Source organism: Amblyomma americanum, chromosome 8, assembly GCF_052857255.1.
Source record: "Amblyomma americanum isolate KBUSLIRL-KWMA chromosome 8, ASM5285725v1, whole genome shotgun sequence".
NCBI lineage: Eukaryota > Metazoa > Arthropoda > Arachnida > Ixodida > Ixodidae > Amblyomma > Amblyomma americanum.
The window spans coordinates 72745148-72754154 of record NC_135504.1 but is presented as its reverse complement, the minus strand read 5'-3'; the positions used below and the strand labels follow the sequence as shown (position 1 = coordinate 72754154).

The following is a 9007-nucleotide window of genomic DNA, read 5'->3' as shown; positions in this document are numbered from 1 at the left end:
AGGCGGAGCTCCCACTCATAGGTTTCGGCGCTGCTCCGAAGCGGCCGAAGGTCGCTTCAGCGACCTTCGCTTTGACTTTCAGGTCAAAGCGAAGGGGTCAGAGAAAGTCGAGGAACATAGCGTAGTAAAGCTTTGGCATTCAATTTTCATTTTCGCCCGCATCCGTCAAACACATCGCTCGTCGCGATTCCGTGACGCACCTGTCGTTCCCCGGGCCACACGGAGCCAATGCGGATGGATGCAGACGGATGCGGTGCAGTGGAAACAGTAGAACACCTGCTCTTTCACTGTGCCGCGTTCGCCGATGCTCGTCGCGATATGCTCGAGGCCTATAGGGAGCAGGGCATACTACCAGACTCCATCAAGACGCTATTGTGGCCGCAGGGCAGTGCGCGCACTCGAGAGCGAACTTTGGTGAGCCTCTGTTCATTCCTCTAACACACGTGCTTGACGTCCCGTCTGTTCTCCGTCAGGTAGTTACACGTAGTGACCGAACGCTCCGCGAGTTCTACCTTGAACGATTCATAACTGGACGCCCCACTCCAGTTGTAGTGAACACAGTGCAGTTCGCGTGTGTGATTTAATTCCTCTAAAATGAACTAATCACGCGCACAACCTGGACACATTTCTTATTGCGTAAATAGTTTGTACATATTACTTCTCCCCCTATCCTCTCTTCCTGTCCCCTCGCATCTTTCATTTCTCCATTCGGCCTGCTATCCTTTATTTCCGCTGCCCCAGCTCAGGTGCTTCAGTATCGAAAATGCCATCGGGTCGCCGCCTACTAGCCCGACTGCACATTCGCCATCACACAACACTCGTGGATGAGCGCGCACGTGTCCCCGAGATTTGGAGACTCGCCCTGAACGTGCGACTTCTCCCGGCCAAAATGTCAAAGGGAGACCATAGTGGCAGACGCCTCGCGCGGGCGGAATCTCTAGCCTACCACTACGGTGACAAGCACGGAGTCTATTACGTGGACGCCTCCGGCCCCCACCGTGGGGGGTGGTACACGGCCGCAGTCGTACACAAGAAAGCTACGGTGGACGGACTTACGTTCCGAGCTCAAAACATAACTCATGCGGAGGAGGTCGCTATCGCGCTAGCCGCCGCAGACCGGGACTCGCGGGTCATCATTACTGACTAGAGAGGGGCCTGTATAAACATTGAACAGGGATACATTCATTTCCTAGCTTACCGCATTCTTCAAAACAGTGACTGTCCCGGGGACCCCGCTCCCCGAACGATAGTATGGGCTCCCGCTCATCTAGGACTCGAAGGCAATGAAATGGCAGATGCCTCCGCCCGCGCGCTCACTCTCCGGGTAACAACGCCTTCTAACCCTACCGCAGCGGATCCCGATCCCAAGCCCGTCTTTACCTTTAAGGAAATAACACAACTTTACCAATCTGAACATTCAATCTTTCCCAAGCCATGCAAGGACCTCACTAAGACGGAGGAACACATTCTCCTCCGTCTCTTCACCAAAACTCTGCTGTGCCCGGCAGTTCTGAAATTCATTGATCCCGCTTGTACGGGAAAATGCCCACACTGTGAGGAGAAGTCCTCGGATATCTACCACATGGTGTGGGCATGCCAGTAAACCCCGAACCTGGACCCCAAACCCAACCCCACCCCGGAGGACTGGGAGGCAGCCCTGCTCAACTGCTCTGACCTAACGAGCCAAAAGGCCCTAGTCGTCCGAGCCCGAGCAGCACTGGAGGCCAATGGGCTCCTGTAACGAGGAGCCCACCTAGTGTTTGTAAGGGAGGGTCCCTTAAGGGCCCTCTTATAGTTCCTCCATATATATTCCCAATAAAGTTTTCTCTCTCTCTCTCTCTCAGTATCGATGGCAGATGCCGGGGCTAGCAATAATCTTTTCCTTCCTTTTTACTATTATTTTAATAAAAAAAACACTACCATCATTTTCGCCCGTCTGCTGTGCGATGTCAGCGCAGGTTAAATACCCCCAGGTGGTCTAAACTCCAGAGCCCTCCACTACGGCACCTCTTCCATTTTTCTCTCACTTTCTCCATTATTCCCTCCCTTTAGGTGCGGTTCGGGTGACAATAGAGATATGTGAGACAGTTACTGCGTCATTTACTTTCCTCAAATACCAATTTTCATTTCAATTTCTGGTAGCATACGAACGCATAATGGGCGCTTCATGAATGTTTTCTTTCCTTTTAATTCTATCTTCTCCGCCATGTTATCGCTCGTGAATTGTGTCATATCGTTCACGTGGTCAGCATTAGCGTCGCCATCCGCTCGTGTCGTGCTCGTGCCCCATTTCGCAGGTTGCCTCGATGCAGCGTTCGTAGCCGTTCGTCTGCCCCACCAGTCTCGCTGCCACGTTGGCCGTATATCTAAATACGTTCACCGGCGGGTTTGGGACACCGCCACGGCGAAATCGCAAGTTAGCGGCCAGTAAAGCTTCCGCTTTAAAAGCTCCCGTGTGCTGCGCGATGTCAGTGCGCCTTAAAGAACCCACAGGTGGTCGAAATTATTCCGGAGCCCTCCACTACGGCCAGCTTTCTTCTTTCACTCCCTCCTTTAGCCCTTCCCTTACGGCGCGGTTCTGGCTTCCAGCGAGATGAGAGGTTCCATTCCTTTTCATTAAAAACCGGGAAAAAAGCCAGCAGAGGTCTCGTGACCAATTTAAAAGAGAACGACGCAAGGGGGAGCACGAGACCAGTAAGCGGAGAGAGAGAAGCTCGCGTGCGTGAGCGTGATTGGCTGTGGTGACGTGGCCTTCTGCCGAGCAAGACACCTGTGCATCATCAGTGCATAAGAACCACGGTGCGCGGTGTCCGCGTCCCCGACAGATCTTCATCAGAAGGCTCAGGACGGGACTCCTGGCATTTATCGGCGGCGTCTTGGAGTCCTCCTGGCTCTCCCGGCGATCGACAGGTCATTTATTATCAGGTGAGGCCTACGGTCCGCTTACATAATGCGATGACACCTCCTATGGCAGCGAGGGTAGGCAGGTAGTGTTTTAACGAGGCAGCATTTCTGACTGGAAGTGTAGCAGGAATTTGCGGCCGGTAATGGGTCTTCTTGGCGTCGCTGCAGCGGTCTTAGCGTTCAGCTTTGCTCGACAATGAAAGCGTTCTCTGCTCTGCCGTCGGAAGCTCTGAGCATTCCCTGCCTCAAACCGAATTCGAGGCTTTGTCGATGAAAGAGACGCAGCCAACCTTCGCGTGCGCGACCCGATTCCCGATTTCTCGGTGATCTTAACTACATGCAAACTTACTGCCGGCTTCTTTTTAGTTATGTGAGCTTCGAAACGCGTTCGTCCAGTGCGCCACGTCGCGGAAGACTGAGGCACGGCACACCAAGCCTTCCCCGCACAGGTCCTTCAGCCCGCACATTACTCCGAAATTACTCCACAATCTTTCTTTCATTTCGTTGTAGCAAGGATTAGTCAAGGTGCCCACCCTGAACGCTGGTACATATCTGCGAACCGCTTCCATTGTCGGTGCACGTTAAGGAAGCTCGGGGGGTCGAAATTTCCTGAGACCTTCACTACAGCGTCCCTTATAGCCTGAGTCGCTTTGGGACGTTAAACACCATTAAACATTAAACCTTAAAGCTTTTCTTTTTAGTTCCGCAGGAACCCCATGTTATCGTTTGCTTGCACAGCACTTGCACGTGATTTACACACCCGCGTTCCTGCATGACCGTTTTTCGCTGCCGTTTCGACACCAAGGACGCAGCTGGAAACTTTTTTTTAATGCCAAAACATTAGTAGGCTATGTCTCGTGTTACGTGTCGGCAAAACTTGTGAACACAATTGCGTCGTCCTGTGAAGATAAATGTGCAAAAAGTTGATTGCGTTAGATAGTGCGTGATGAGCTCTTGCCGTGGGAAAAATTTGGTTGGTGGTGTTTCTTCATGGAGCAGCCAAGAAATATGCGCGCATTTTTTCCATGAATGGGGAGACGCGTACAGGGAACCTGCGCTTCTCAACCTGCGTTGCTAAAGTTCAGTGCCCAAAAAAACATTATAGCTGACGCTCACGCGCATGGCGACGTAAGCTTGAAGCCATTCTGATCTTTGAGATGAAGAGGGTTATAAATTCGGCTAGTTGGCAGTTAACATCGGTTGTCCCGAATCATTTCAAAAGCACAATTATATGTGACCATGATATGTGAGAGATGCGCACCTGGCTGATGCCGTTCTTCGTCTGGGTGTAAACGGAGTCGGGTCTGTCGGCGTCTCGCTACCGCGTTGGATGATTACGGTGCTCAGCTGCTGACCCGAAACGCTCTTCTTCGGTCCCGGCGGTCGCGTTTAGTTGGAGGCGAAATTCTAGAGTCCCGTGTACTGTGCGATGTGAGCGCACGTTAAAGAACCCCAGGCGGTCGAAGGTTCCGGAGCCCTCCACTACGGCGTCCCTCATAGCCGGAGTTGCGTTGAGACGCTAAACCCCCCAAAACGATAAACCTAATTGCTCGACATCTGGCGTCGTGAAAGCGCTGCAATGTATCCTTGGTCACAAGGCAGTTCTTTGTTACAGCGCTTGATATTGGCATGAAAACATCAGGGCAGGTTCACGGTTTGTCAGTGGGTGTGCGAGGCGACAGCTTCACAACAGGCGCACTGTGACCATGTGCCCATGAGCCGATTAGACAGGGCCAGTATTTGGAAGTATGGTGCGGAATGGGCTTAATCTGGGCGCGTTCTATCGCACCTGCCGCCGCCTCTGGTCGCGTTTAGATTTATAGAAGCTCCCGCTACAGAGGTCCAAATACAGCTCGCGTTTTCATCTTCCAAGCGAATTAATATAAATTGAATCACAAATAACACATATTGTAAGGTTGACTTTTGTGCTACAGTAACGGGTGCTGGAGCAAGGTGGCTTGAGCGAAGATGAAACGGGAAATACGAGTCAGCAGACGCCAGGCAACTGTCCCCTCCGCACTTTGGAGTCCAGCTTGTGGACGTTTCTAGAGTACAGGCTTAGATGTGGATGTTGCTGCCTCGTGTTCGTAGCTTCCAATCCATGGCGATGCATGGATGGAAAAACTTTGAAACAGGGCCAATCAATCGGAGGGTCGCCGGACTTGGTCCTCTTTCCCCTCGATAGGCGTCAGCCGTAACGCCCCGGGACTTGAGGGCGGCCAAAGTTTAATTTACGATGTTTCTTTGGACTTACGGGTCTGGGTTGTGCATCAGAGCCTGCCATGAGTCTGGTGGGCGTGTGTTGTCTTTGTAACGTGGGCATGTTCGAAGAATCCGGGAGACCTTCAATCATGTGTTCTTGCCGGTGTCAGGGGTGCGTCGCAGTTGTTCCATATATGATGTGCCAGTATGTAACCCTCGCAGCATAATAGGCGGCAGCATAGATCGCTTCGCTTCGCAGTAGTTAGTGGATTTGCAAGACCCGTGTGGCACAATCCAGGATGGATTATGCACGCTTTGCTGTGACTTTCTTCATCGGCCTTAGCATTGCTGGCTCAGCAACCTCTTCGCCTTTGCGAGCGGCTGCATACTACTGCTGTTGTCGATTAAACGGGCGCTTTGTTCCTCTATTTCGAAACCATGCCAGCGTTCTGCGTATTGCTGGCAGAAGCAGTGGTGCCGCCATGCAGACTGACCTTAGCCAGTCAAGAAGGGTGACCGATGACTATAATGATTGGGCCTCTTCTGTCAAAGTAAGCATGCATCGCTGCCAGTGCTTCACCGGACTATGGCCAACGTCACTGTAAACTGAAAAATTTAGACGGTGCTAGACGTATTGGCTTTTGAGTGTGAGAGCGCAGCTTTAAAGCGGAAGCTTTACTGGCCGCGAACTTGCGATTTCGCCGCGGCGGTGCTCCGACAAGGTAAACGACCTCACTACGCGCGCGTCGCAGCACCTTCCCTCAAAATGCGTTTCAATTTTCAGTCTTCTCTTTCTTCTTTTCCTCCCTCCTTTATCCCTCCCTTTACGGCGCGGTTCTGGTGTCCACCGAGATATGTGAGACTGTTACTGTGCCATTTCCTTTCCTCAAAACAAAACGTGAGCCGACGGCGTTCATAGACTTCATTGGCGTTGACAACTGGAAAAGCCGCTTATTTTCACGAAAATAAAGCCGCGCAACAAGCTCCGTGGGTCAGTGGAGACCTCAGTCTCGCTTTCATATACGTGGCGTTGGTGTCCAACTGCAAAATCCTGTTTTGATTGCGTTCCGCGCATTGGATAAGCAGCGCGCCCTCTCTGCCACACTGGGAGGCTGCATGCAGTTGATGGTTGATCGCGAGGGATTGACCACCAAATGAAGGCTGCGGCCTGGCTATTGCTGCAGTGCCGCATGTCGGCCAGAACTATGTCAGAGCTAATGCATTCAGGCCACATCTCTCTCACCACAGCCACATGTATCAAAGCAGGAATGAGGCGTCCGCATATCCAGGGAGCCAGTTATGCGCCCTTTCTTTGCGCAAAGCCGTCGGCATCTAGAACATTGTCAACGCCAACGGCAATGAACACAGTGAGCGGCGACATCTTTCGCTTTGTATATCCTGAATTATCTGAGCTAATCCACACTATTTCGGGCCGCTGTTGCTGGTCGTTTCGTTCCCGATGTATGCAACTATTGCTTTCGCATTAATAAGTTGGCCGACATTTAAACAATGGTCCAATTCGACGGCTGCTCCATGTGCAGCCCATATATATATATATATATATATATATATATATATATATATATATATATATATATATATATATATATATATATATATATATATATATATATATACAGAAAATTACCTGACCTACTAGGCAGGAATTACCTGATTACCTGACGAAGGCCGGGCCCCGGCCGAAACGTCGTTGATAAATCTGTTTCTGTTCGTGTGCCCCTCTTTTCTGCATTAGGAATTTATGTATCTGGGAAGACTTTTATATATATATATATATATATATATATATATATATATTATACACACACACTGCAGGCGGCTGCTTCCGTCTCTCGTCAGGATCGTGCATCCCCGTCGCTCCTAAGGCAGGGAAGGAGGATTCGGAGTCCGGGGAACCACTTCCAGCGTATGCAGCACTTTTGCCGCCTGGGTGTCAGCTGCGACGCCGACGCACCAGCCGGTCTCGCTGTCCTACCCGCGGAGATCCAGTGTACGAGGTGAGGAACGCCGCCAGCGTTGCGCCGCAGTTGATACACTGGCGATGCAGTGTGTGAATGTGCTGCTGAAGTATATTATAACTTATTACACTTGCGATAGGTGATGAACTGCTGCGCCTTGTCCCTCCTTCTCTCCTCAGAATTTTTAAAGCGAAATCTTTAATACTTCCTTCCGTAGAAACGGCGACGGTGACCCCCACCCTCCCTGGGTATCGCGCTCATGTTAGCCCGGCGGAGGGACGGGGCGTCTGCACGTTCGTCCGTAAAGGGCTCACGTTCATCGAGCACCAACTCAAACACGGCCGCAGCAGGGTGGAATATACCTTCACCGAAATCATCCCAAACAAACAACGGAAAGGCAGCCTGTTCATCGCCAACATCTACAGTAACCCCAAGCACCAAACACAGAAATTCAAGACCCTACTACACACAGCCAGCACCCAAGCCAAAGACAACACGTTGCTGATCGGAGGGGACTTCAACGCCGCCCATCGAGCGTGGGGTTACGTGAAGGATACGGCCAAGGGACGGGACCTATTACAAGATATCCTGGACCACAACTGTGCCCTGATCACGGACCCCGCTCATCCCACCCGCATCGGCAACTCCGTAGCACGAGACACCACACCAGACCTTACGTTCATCAAGAACGACCACACGGGCAAAGTAACGTGGCACAACACCGGCGTCGACCTGGGCAGCGACCACTACATCCTCGAAATTACGATACCGAACCAATTCCGGGGCAACACCATTATGCACAAGTGGACGGACTGGGACGGCTTCCGTAAGGGACGTCCCACCACAGCACAAGACATCACAGACATCGAAACCTGGACGGAAGAGCTTTGCGATGCTGTGCACTCGGCCACCAAAACCATCGAAACGGACGAGGACGTCATCGCCATGGATAGCCGCCTGGCCCATCTGTTCGAGGCCAAACGTTCGATACAGGCGCGCTGGAAGCGGCAACGGTGGAATCGCAAATTGAGAAAGAAGGTAGCCGACTTAAACAGGGCCATTGAACACCACTGCAAGGTCCTGTGCCGTCAGCAATGGAACGAAATCTGCAACCGAGCTGACAGGCAACTGCATCGCGGTTGCACCTGGAATCTATTTCGGCACCTCCTAAACGAAACCAAGACCAAGTCGCACCAGCGCGACCGCCTCGCCCGCCTCCTGCACACCACCACACAACAACAAGGAAAAGACGCCGTTATCAAGAGCCTGGAAGCCAAGTATCTGCCGGACACGCCAACGGAAATCCACCCGCCGTACGGGGGGCTGCCCAACGCGTGGCTCGACCGAGACATTACCGTGTCAGAGGTACGAGTAGCGCTGCACGAGCTCAACACCCGCTCAGCAGCCGGCCCCGATCTCGTTACCAACAAGATGCTACGAAACCTCGACAATGCATCGATCGAGGCACTTGTGGACACGACGAAGCATGGTGCATGAATGACGCTTTATTGAAGAAGGCGAGCGGTTATATAGGCAAGCGGTTAGATAACAGAAATGGGGGCTGCTTCTGTCCGGCTAGGCGCGTGTGCATGACTTGCACTACGTCACATCTCCCCTCTCTCTCTTTTTTTTTTTTCGTCGAATCAAGTAGAGTTTCAGAACTCAGGCGCCGGGTATCTTCGTGGTGGTTGGCGCTTCCGTTCACTCCTGCGGAGTTGTGTAGATTCGGATGTCCCTGTAGTGTCTGGGACTCCCACAGCTGGCAACGGCGCGGGAGTCTTGTGGTCTGGAGACGAGGGAGGAGGAGCCGGATTGAGGTGTTCTCTTGTGCGCTGAAACTGTTGACCCTCTTCCGTTTTGACGATGTAGGCACGAGGAGTCTCAGCCCGCTGTACGACCGTGACAGGGGACCATGATCTTGA

The 9007-nt window shown here is 52.1% G+C and overlaps 1 pseudogene; it reads left to right on the top strand.

Moving 5' to 3' along the window:
* The first annotated feature begins 889 nt into the window (after positions 1 to 889).
* LOC144100437 (uncharacterized) lies at positions 890 to 1741 on the top strand (annotated as a pseudogene).
* The last annotated feature ends 7266 nt before the right edge of the window (positions 1742 to 9007 follow it).